The sequence below is a fragment of the Capsicum annuum genome, unplaced genomic scaffold (assembly GCF_002878395.1).
Source record: "Capsicum annuum cultivar UCD-10X-F1 unplaced genomic scaffold, UCD10Xv1.1 ctg45449, whole genome shotgun sequence".
Classification (NCBI taxonomy): domain Eukaryota; kingdom Viridiplantae; phylum Streptophyta; class Magnoliopsida; order Solanales; family Solanaceae; genus Capsicum; species Capsicum annuum.
The window spans coordinates 1-9,420 of record NW_025852948.1 but is presented as its reverse complement, the minus strand read 5'-3'; the positions used below and the strand labels follow the sequence as shown (position 1 = coordinate 9,420).

General features: G+C 45.8%; 1 pseudogene; it reads left to right on the top strand.

Moving 5' to 3' along the window:
• The first annotated feature begins 5,644 nt into the window (after positions 1 to 5,644).
• LOC124892287 lies at positions 5,645 to 8,846 on the top strand (annotated as a pseudogene).
• Positions 8,847 to 9,420: the final 574 nt, after the last annotated feature.

The following is a 9,420-nucleotide window of genomic DNA, read 5'->3' as shown; positions in this document are numbered from 1 at the left end:
ACCGTGGCACTATGGCAGCAAGGAACCACCGTGCCAAAATTAAAAGAGCTTAAAACTACGCTCGATCATCCTAATCTTTTCCTGACTTCATCCATCTTCCTCACCGTTGCATGCTCATTTTTTTATATATCCTCTCTAATTATTTATTTTAAATATATTTCAGTGTTACCTCTTATGTCGTGACAGTTTTGTTAATTTCCCGTCCCTTTTTTTTCAAATTTTTATTTAATATCCTCAAATTTAAATATTTTATATCGTTACGTTATTCGTATAGATATGTACTCAATTGTTGGTTTAAGGTTATTTCATTCGAATATTTATATTTTGGGGTTGTTACTTATCTGTTTCATTCAGTGCGATTTTTCTAATATCCCCAAGTAATTTTTATATTTTTTTTCAATCTCTTATTTAATATCTTTAAATTTAAATATTTTATACCGTTACGTTATACGTACAAATATGCACTCGATTGTTGGTTTAAGGTTAGTTCATGAGCTGGAAATTTTTTCCTAATGTTTTAAAATTTTTATAAATATTTTTTCTATTTTTGAAATTATTTTTACTTAGTTTTTGAATTTTCATAAAAGATATTTGAAAAACAATAGTTTCTTAATATATCCGCGGCGAGCGCCGGCGGCCGGCGTGGGAGGCACCCGTACATAAGCCTCGACGTGCCTTCATATCCTCTGCTTCCTCCAAGAGCGGGCTATCGTGTCAAGCGGGACTTGCTTCAACCTTGCAACGTCCGCAAGGGCAGCAGCGCACGGCATCTATTGTTGGGCGTTGGGGCCGGTGCTGGGCGTGCATCGACGAGGCATTTGGACACACGTCGCGTGAGTTATGTTTGGTATATGTGGTTAGGTTGGATCCCTGCTCGAGCAGCGACGTCCTGACACGCCTGCCATCTCAATCGTGGGGCAAGCGCAATTTATGTTTGCTTGAAGTCGGTTTCCTGTGCTGCATACCTAATGCCCAAGCATTATTAAGTTTTATCAATCGCTTTTCTCCCCTTAGTATTTTGTGCGTGGGGTGAATCAAAAGGACACCCTCATGTCCCACGCCTTCCTCGCATTGTCGTGCGGTCATGGTACATGAGCGGCGGTCAGGATTCTCAGATGTGGTAGACGCAGTGGGTATGGGGTCTATATTGACTCTTATCTACCCTGTACGATGCTCCATGCAAACAACGGTCGTGCTCTCCTTGAATCCATCTACGCCCTTACGGGTAGGTCGGGCTCATGCGACGCTGGTATCGATGAGGAATGCTACCTGGTTGATCCTGCCAGTAGTCATATGCTTGTCGCAAAGATTAAGCCAAGCATGTGTAAATATGAATAAATTCAGACTGTGAAACTGCGAATGGCTCATTAAATCAATTATAGTTTGTTTGATGGTATCTACTAATCGGATAACCGTAGTAAGTCTAGAGCTAATACGTGCAACAAACCCCGACTTCTGGAAGGGATGCATTATTAGATAAAAGGTCAACGAGAGCTCTGTCTGTTGCTGCGATGATTCATGATACTCGACGAATGGAATGGCCATCGTGTCGGCGACGCATCATTCAAATTTCCGTCCTATCAAGTTTCCATGGTAGGAAAGTGGCCTACCATGGTGGTGATGGGTGACAGAGAATTAGGGTTCGATTTCGGAGAGGGAGCATGAGAAATGTCTACCGCATCCAAGAAAGGCAGCAGACATACAAATTATCCAATCTGACACCATCGTCCCCAAATCACCATGGCCAAAAAGAACTAAGGCACAAAGGCGCCATGGTACCAACTCACCATGGCACAAAGGCACCATGACACCAAGGCACCGTGGCACCGTGCACCAAGGCACCGTGGCACCAAGGCACCATGGCACCGGGCAGCAAGGCACCGTGGCACCATGGCACAGTGGTACCAAGGCACCGTGGCACCATGGTACAAAGGCACCAAGGCTCAATGACTCTATGGCACCAAGGCACCGTGGCATCATGGCACCGTGGCACCATGGCACCAATGAACCAAGGCAGCAAGGCACCATGGCACCTAGGCACTAAAGAACCGTGGCACCATGGCACCATGGCACCAAGGCACCATGGCACCATGACACCGTGGCACTATGGCACCGTGGCACCATGGCATTATGGCAGCAAGGAACCACCGTGCCAAAATCAAAATAGCATAAAACTACGTTCGATCATCCTAATAATTTTCTGACGTTATCCATCTTCCTCACCGTTGCATGCACATTTTTTTTACATATCCGCTCTAATTATTTATTTTAAATATATTTCAATGTTACCTCATATGTTGTGATGGTTTTCTTAATGTCCCGTCGCCTTTCTTTCAAATTTTTATTTAATATCCTTAAATTTTAATATTTTATATCGTTATATTATTCGTACAGATATGCACTCAATTGTTGGTTTAAGGTTATTTCATTCTAATATTTATATTTTGGGGTTGTTACTTATCTGTTTCATTCTAGACGATTTTTTTAATGTTCCCATGTTCTTTTTATATTTTTATCAATCTTTTATTTAATATCATTAAATTTAAATATTTTATACCGTTACGCTATACGTACAAAAATGCACTCTATTGTTGGTTTAAGGTTAGTTCATGGGCTGAAAATATTTTCCTAACATTTTTATATTTTTATAAATATTTTTTCTATTTTCGAATTATTTTTACTTAGTTTTTGAATTTTCATAAATGATATTTGAAAAAAAATATTTTCTTAATGAATCCACAACGGCCGGCGTGGGCGGCGCCCGTGCATAATCCTCGACGTGCCTTCATCTTCTCTGCCCCCCCAAGGGCGGGCTATCGTGTCAAGCGGGACTTGCTTTAGCCTTGCAACGTCTGCATGGGCAGTAGCACACGGCATCTATTGCTGGGCGTTGGGGTCAGTGCTGGGCGTTCATTGACGGTACATTTGGACGCACAACGCGTGAGTTGTGTTCGGTATGTGCGGTATGGTGGGTTCCCTGCTCGAGCAACAACGTCCTGACTCACCTGCCATCTCATTCGTGGGGCAAGCGCAATTTAGGTTTACTCGAAGTCAATTTCCTGTGCTGCATACCTAATGCCCAGGCACTATCAAATTTTATCGATCACCTTTTGCCCCTCTTATTTCGTGTGCGGGGTGAATCGAAAGGCTGCCCCCGTGTTCCATGCGTTCTTTGCTTCGTTGTGCAGTCGTGGTTCATGAGCGGCGATCAGGATTCTTGGATACGATAAATGTAGTGGGCATGGGGTCTTTATTGACTCCTATCTGCCCTGTACGATGCTCCTTTCAAATAACGATCGCGCTCGCCTTGAATTCGTCTGTGCCCTAACGAGCAGGCCAGGCTCATGCGAAGTCGGCGTCGATGAGGAATGCTACTTGGTTAATCCTTCCAGTAGTCATATGCTTGTCTCAAAGATTAATCCATGCATTTGTAAGTATGAACAAATTCAGACTGTGAAACTGTGAATGGCACATTAAATCATTTATAGTTTGTTTGATGGTATCTACTACTCGGACAACCGTAGTAATTCTATATCTAATATGTGTAACAAACCCTGACTTCTAGAAGGGATGCATTTATTAGATAAAATGTTGACGCAGGCTCTGCCCATTACTGTGATGATTCATGATAACTTGACGGATCGTACAGCCATCATGCCTACCATGGTGGTAATGGGTGATGAAGAATTAGAGTTTGATTTCAGAGAGAGATCTTGAGAAATAGCTACCATAGCAAGGAAGGCAGTAGGCATATAAATTTTCTAATCCTGACATGGGGAGGTAGTAACAATAAATAATAATACCAGGATCAATGAGTCTGGTAATTGGAATGAGTACAATCTAATCCCTTAACGAGGATCCATTGGAGGGAGAGTCTGGTGCCAGCAGCCACGGTAATTCCAGCTCCAATAGCGTATATTTAAGTTGGTGTAGTTAAAAAGCTCAAAGTTTGACTTTGGGATTGGCCGGCCGGTCCACCTATGGTGTGCATTGGTCGTCTCATCCCTTCTGTCGGCGATGCGCTCCTGGCCTTAACTGGCCAAGTCGTGCATCCGACAATGTTAATTTGAAGAAATTAAAGTGCTTAAAGCAAGCCTACGCTCTATATACATTAGCGTGGGATAACATTATAGGATTTCGGTCCTATTACGTTGGCCTTCGGAATCGGAGTAATGACTAACAGGGATAGTCGGGGGCATTTGTATTTCATAGTCAGAGGTGAAATTATTGGATTTATGAAATACGAAAAACTACGAAAGTATTTTCCAAGGATGTTTACATTAATCAAGAACGAAAGTTGGTGGCTCGAAGGCGATCAAATACCATCCTAGTCTCAATTATAAACGATGCCGACCAAGGATCGGAGGATGTTGCTTTTAGGAATCCGCCGGAACCTTATGAGAAATCAAAGTTTTTGGGTTCCGAGGGGAGTATGGTCACAAGCCTGAAACTTAAAAGAATTGACGGAAGGGCACCACCAAGAGTGGAGCCTGTGGCTTAATTTGACTCAACACGAGGAAACATACCAGGTCCAGACATAGTAAGAATTGACAGAATGAGAGCTCTTTGTTGATTCCATGGGTGGTGGTTAATGGCCGTTCTTAGTTGGTGAAGCAATTTTTCTGGTTAATTTTGTTCATAAACGTAACCACAACCTACTAACTATCTATGCGGAGGTATCCCTTTGCGGCCATCTTCTTAGAGGGACTATGGCCTTTTAGACCACGAAAGTTTGAGGAAATAACAAGTCTGTGATGCACTTAGATGTTCTGGGCCTCACGCACACTACACTGATGTATTCAATGAGTTTATAGCCTTTTCTGACAGTCCCGGGTAATCTTTGAAATTTCATAGTGATGGAGATAGATCATTGCAATTGTTAGTCTTCAACGAGGAATTCCTAGTAAGCGCGAGTCATCAGCTCTTGTTGACTATGTCCCTGCCCTGTGTACACACCGTCCGTCGCTCCTACTGATTTAATGATCTGGTGAAATACTCGGATCGCGGCGATGTAGGCGGTTCGCTGCCTGTGACATTGCGAGAAGTCTATTGTCGAAACCTGCACAGCAGAACGACCCGCGAATATTTTTAACAACTGGGGTATCTGCGCGGGTGAGGTGCTACGGCCTTCGGTACCAGCACCTTCCCCTCGTCCCCGGTGAAAAAAGTGCCAAGTAATACTTAAATCAATAGCCTACCCCTCGCGATCCACCTACGACATGCATCGGGGGGACCTATGCTTCTTTTGTAAGGAAAAACAACTCTCGATAATAGATATCTCGACTCTTGCATCGATGGAGAATGTAACAAATTCGATACTTGGTGTGAATTGCAAAATCCCGTGAACCATAAAGTATTTGAATGCAAGTTATGCCTAAAGCCATTAGGCTGAGGGCACGTCCGCCTGTTCATCACGCATCGTGTCGCCCTTCTCACATCGCTCCTCAATCACGGGGCTCATTGTTGTCGTGGGGAGGATACTGGTCTCCCGTGCACCGCAATCTCATGGCTGGCCTAAATGCGTGTCCACGTCGATGGACGTCATGGCATGTGGTGGTTGTATCTCAACTCTTGTTTTTGTCGCAGCTCTAGCCCGTCATGCATCCGAAATCCAGGACCCTTTCGCGCTTAGGCACTCTGACTACGAACCCAGGTCAGGCGGGATTAACCACTGAGTTTCAGCATACAAATAAGTGGAGAAAAATAAACTTATAAGGATTCCCTTAGTAACGGCGAGCGTACCGGGAACAGCCTAGCCTTAAAAATGGGTGGCTCCATCATCCGAATTGTTGTTTGGAGAAGTGTCCTCGGCGGACGAGCCGGCCCAAATCCCCTGGAAGGGGGAGCCAGAGAGAGCGAGAGCCATATTGTGCCTGGACCCTACCGCACCACGAGGCACTGTCTACGAGTCGAGTTGTTTGGGAATGCTGCCCAAATCAGGTGGTGCATTCCGTCCAAGGCTAAATACAAGTGACAGACCGATAGCGAACAAGTACCGCGAGGGAAAGATGAAAAAGACTTTGAAAAGAGAGTCAAAGAGTGCTTGAAATTATCAGGAGGGAAGCAGATGGGGGCCGGAGATGCGCACTGATCGGATGTGGAATGGCAACGATCCGGTCCGTCGATCGACTCGGGGCATGGAGCAGTGTGGATTGGGGGAATCCAAAGCCCGGGTTCTCGACGCTTGTGGAACACCGTATCCTCGATTGTGGCAAGCAGCGCGCGCCTCCATCGTGCTTCAGCATCTACACGCTACGGACGCTGGCCTGTGGCTCCCCATTTGACCCGTCTTAAAAAATTGACCAAGGAGTCTGACATGTGTGAGAGTCAACAGGCGAGTAAACCCGTAAGGCATAAAGAAGCTGATTGGTGGTATCCCCCCGAGGGGTGCACCACCGACCGACCTTGATCTTCTGAGAAGGGTTCAAGTGTGAGCATACCTATCGAGACCCGAAAGTTGGTGAAATATGCCTGAGCGAGGCAAAGCCATAGGAAACTCTGGTGGAGGACCGCAGCGATACTGACATGCAAATCATTCGTATGACTCTCTTTGTCGAGCCGTGCCACAAAATCAAGAGCTCCAAGTGGGCCATTTTTGGTAAGCAGAACTGGCTATGCGGGATAAATCAAAAGTCGGGTTACGGTGCCAAACTACACGCTAACCTAGATCCCGCAAAGGGTGTTGGTCGATTAAGACAGCACAACGGTGGTCATGGAAGTCAAAATCTGCTAAGGAGTGTGTAACAACTCACCTACCGAATTAACTAGCCCCGAAAATGAATGGCGCTTAAGCGCGTGACCTACACCCGACGTCGGGGAAAGTTCCAGGCCCCGATAAGTAGGAGGGCGCAATGGTCGCTACAAAACCTTGGGCGCGAGCCCAGGAAGAGCGACGTTCGGTGCAGATATTGGGGGTAGTAGTAAATATTCAAATGAGAACTTTGATGGCCGTTGAGAGGAAAGGTTCCATGTGAACAACACTTGCACATGGGTTAGTCGATCCTAAGGGTCAGGGGAACCACGACAGATAGCGCGTTTTGTGCGTACTCCAAAAGAGAATAGGGTTTAAATTCCTGGACTGGGATGTGGCGGTCGAAGGCAATGTTAGAATGTCTGGTGACGTAGGCGGGAGCCTTAGGAAGAGTAATCTTTTCTGTTTTACAGCCTGCCCACCCTGGAATTGGCTAATCCGGAAGTAAGGTCCAGCAGCTGGAAGAGCATCGCACGTCGCGCGGTGTTTGGTGCACTACCAGCGTCCTTTGAAAATCCAGAGGACCGATTGCCGTCCATGCTAGGTCGTACTCATAATCACATCAGGTCTCAAAGGGGAACATCCTCTGATTGATGGAACAATATAAGCAAGGAAAGTCAACAAAATGGATCCATAACTTCTGGAAAAGGATTGGCACTAAGGGCTGGGCACGGGGGTCCCAATCCCGAACCCGTCGACTGTCGGTGGACTACTCGAGCTGCTTCCACAGTGAGAGCGGGTCGCCACGTGCCAGTTGGGGGATAGACTAGGAACGGTTCCTTCGGGGGCCTTCCCCGCGCGTCGAACATCCAACTCAGAACTGGTACGGATAAGGAGAATCCGAATGTTTAATTAAACAAAGCATTGCGATGGTCCTAACGGATGTTCACGCATTGTGATTTTTGCTCAGTGCTCTTAATGTCAAAGTGAATAAATTTAACTAAGCATGGGTAAACGGCGGGAGTAACTATGACTCTCTTAAGGTAGCCAAATGCCTCATAATCTAATTAGTGACGCGCATGAATGGTTTAAAGAGATTCCCACTATCCCTGTCTACTATCCAGCGAAGCCACAACCAAGGGAATGGGCTTGGCAGAATCAGCGGGGAAAGAAGAACCTCTTGAGATTGACTCTACTCTGACTTTGTAAAATGACTTGAGATGTGTAGTATAAGTGGGAGCCGAAAGGCGAAAGTTAAATACCACTACTTTTAATGTTATTTTACTTATTCCATGAATCGGAAGCGGGGCACTACCCCTCTTTTTGGACCCAAGGCTCGCTCTGCGGGTCAATCTAGGCAGAAGACATTGTTAGGTGGGGATTTTGGTTGGGGCGGCATATCTGTTAAAAGATAACGCAGGTGTTCTAAGATGAGCTCAACGAGAACAGAAAATCATGTGGAACAGAAAGGTAAAAGCTCATTTGATTTTGATTTCCAGTATGAATACGAACCATTAAAGTGTGGCCTAGCGATCCTTTAGACCTTCGAAATTTGAAGTTAGAGGTGTTAGAAAAGTGTTACCATAGGGATAACTGGCATGTTGCAGCTAAGCGTTCATAGCGAAGTTGCTTTTTCATCCTTTGATGTCGGCTCTTCCTATCATTGTGAAGAAGAATTCACCAAGTATTGGGCTGTTCACCCACCAATAGGGGAGATGAGCTAGGTATAGACCATCGTGAGACAAGTTTTACCCTACTTATGACAGTGTCGCAGTAGTAATTCAACCTAGTACTAGAGGAAATGTTGAATCACATAATTTGTCGTTGCACTTGGTTGAAAAGCCAGTGGTGCAAAGCAACCGTGTACTGGATTATGACTGAACACCTCTAAGTTAGAATCCGAGCTAGAAGCGATGCATGCACCCGCTGTCCACTTGCCGACCCGCAGTAGGGTCCTCAGCCCCCAAGGGCAGGTGTCATTTTCTAAGACACCGCGGCGGAAGAGTCGCGGTGGCCGACTTGAAGTATAATTTCTATCGAACGGCGGGTAGAATCCTTTGCAAATGACTTAAATATGCGGCTGTGTATTGTAAGTGGAAGAGTGACCTTGCTGCTATGATCCACTGAGATACATTCCTTTGTTGCTCCGGTTCGTCCCCCCCATCAAATCCAATCATTTTTTCATCCATCTCCAAAGGAGGTTTGTGTATCCGTCCTTGAAAAATCCCACTAAGTGTTGTGAATTCACCTCACCCGAGTTATCCTCTTGTTTTTCAAGTGTCGCGTGCGTTACATTCCACATAGTTAAGGACATAATATCAAGTAGCCTTTCGCACAAAACAACGGCAACGCAACTAGAGGTTTTCCATGATGCAGAGTACGGCTTAAGTGCTCAGCAACGCACCGAGAACAACATCGGTGCATGGAGGCATGTCGCAATTAGAGGTTTTTGTGACCATCGAGTGCAATGCTAGAGGAACGTCCAATGACAAACGGCGATGGACATATAGTGTCCTACCATGGTGGTGTCTTCGTCAAGTTGGATATCAGTATACCGTCATCATCGCCCCCAAATCACCATGGGCACAAGGAACGAACGCACTGTGGAACCATGGCCGAAAGGCGCCATGGCACCAACGCACCATGGCATAAAGGCACCAAAGCACCATGGCACCAAGGCACCGTGGCACCATGGCACCAAGGCACCGTGGCACCATGGCACCGAGGCA